Consider the following 2,115-nt stretch of genomic DNA (forward strand, 5'->3'; position numbering starts at 1 on the left):
ATATTGATTTCTTATTCCACTAAAGGTTGTAGGACCGAGAGGACCGGCTGGCCCAATGGTATGTACCATTTTTATGCTTTTAAATGTTTAAACTCCTTCAGAAATGAATACCACCATTCCAATTTGTATTTGTTGTTTAGTTTGGTATTTTAAAATGTGACCGTCGCTTTGTAGTACATTGAAACAGATTTTCTGTCGTAAAATATCAAATTGGATGGTGAATATACCAAGAATATGTACATTTTAAGTCTTGACAAGTTTTGAATTTTAGCAGCTAAACATGCAGGAACTTTAGGTTTAAAGAAACCGTATAAAACCGTTTTTTGACTGAAAAGTGACATAATTATTTCAGATACTGCAGCTAAATCTTAATGGCACTTACACATTAAACCACATGTTATGTTATTGATCTCAATGTTGTGTTTATTCAGGGCCCACCTGGAGAGCAGGGACCACGCGGATCAAGAGGAGAAAAAGGAGAAAAGGTTAGTTTCATAAAAATCAAAAAGAGAAGATCTTCTTGAGGCATAAAAAAGCACTGTGCCCCCCTCCTTAGTTAACAAGTACAGTATGTTTGATTGAATCTGATAGCTGAGACTCCTGGAGGGTGTGTGTGTGTGGGTGTATGTGTGTGTATTACAGCTTTCAGGTTTAGATAATAGTAGCCTTTCATTGAGCACCATAGTCCAACTAGTCATGTGTCGTTTCCTTTAGGCTCTGTGGTCTGGGTTGTTTAACAGATGTGAGACTGTTGGGAGACTTGTAATGTAAACGTCGGCTTCTTTCAGGGGCCTTGCTGTTGCTTGTGGTGGGAAATCTGCATCTGCTTTAATCGCCTCATTAATGTAACAAGGCGGATGTGATAGTAGGCTGCAGGCAAGCAATTTATGTCGTGTAGCTGTCTTGTTTATGTAGATTTAAACGTGAGCTGGACTAATTTTTGGCAAGCAGAAGCTCAGCAGCCTTTTTAGTTGTTCTTTACATTATCTTTCGTTTTGCATCAGCTTGCTGGGTGTTTTGTCACAGCTTGCACAGAGGTATGCAGGGCCGACTTAAAAAGATCACGTGTATGTGAAGTAATTTGCAAAGAAATGATTTTAAAAAATTACGTTTAATTCCTGAAAGTTTCATTTTGGGTGATTTAAAATGCCACTTTTCATGCCTGATTCTTGGTAGTTGACACTAGACAACTTAAGATTTTTAATGTTAAACAGCCAGTGAAATCTGAAAATAGCTCAAATGAGCTGGAGCTGTTTTTTTTCCCTCCCAGGACCTGTTTAACAATTTTAGTAATGAATGTTTGATCAGACATACTGTTATTCAAAACAGTTCACTTCACTTACAGAAGATTAAGAATATAAAATTATATGTTTTAAACAACTGTATCCATATTTCTATTGAATGAGCCACCTCAGTGTTCTGGAAATGTTACAACATGGTTATTTATGAGCTGATCAACTAAAACTTTCACTTTGTAACATTTCATCATAATTTGCTTTGCTAATAATTTAATTTATTAAGGTTTATACATGTATCAAATGAGGAAATACTTAACATGACCCAACATTAGACAGTTCTTATCTAAGATATAATTATGCCTTGTCGTTTTCTTTAGGGAAGTCCTGGTCCTCGTGGCAGAGATGGTGAACCTGGCATCCCTGGAAATCCAGGACCCCCAGGACCTCCAGGACCCAATGGACCCCCTGGCCTTGGCGGAGTAAGTTATTACAGTTTTGGTTGGATAATAGAAACTATTAAAGCATAAATGAGCTTAGGTCTGATTCAAGGCCAAGAGCACAGTAATTGTGACTAAATGAGAGGAGAGTGATGGAAAGAAAATGCATCAAAGATGACTAATTATGTATGAATCTTCAAGAGATGGGAGGCTGCATAGATACAATGCCATGGAGGCTGTGAGAGAATGGACAAAATGGTTCGCCTTCTTTGAAAGGAATGAGATAAGAGGAGAGGCTGAAGGGGGTTAGGTTCTGAGATAGACCTGAAGAAGGGAAGGAAATGATGATCTCTTTAAAGCTATTTCCCACTTTTCTCAAAGGATGCAAAAATATTGAGTTTAGTTGGAAGTAGTTAATTACAAAATAGAGATAGATAGAT

General features: G+C 37.4%; 1 long non-coding RNA gene across 1 annotated transcript; it reads left to right on the forward strand.

Annotated features, from left to right (window-relative positions):
* The first annotated feature begins 9 nt into the window (after window positions 1-9).
* Window positions 10-1,743, forward strand: LOC107081440. The gene is made up of 3 exons (XR_001481075.1): window positions 10-58; window positions 432-485; window positions 1,616-1,743. It is a non-coding gene; the product is annotated as an uncharacterized LOC107081440 (long non-coding RNA).
* The last annotated feature ends 372 nt before the right edge of the window (window positions 1,744-2,115 follow it).

This window comes from Cyprinodon variegatus, unplaced genomic scaffold (assembly GCF_000732505.1).
Source record: "Cyprinodon variegatus isolate N-32 unplaced genomic scaffold, C_variegatus-1.0 Scaffold5038, whole genome shotgun sequence".
In the NCBI taxonomy this organism is placed as follows: Eukaryota; Metazoa; Chordata; class Actinopteri; order Cyprinodontiformes; family Cyprinodontidae; genus Cyprinodon; species Cyprinodon variegatus.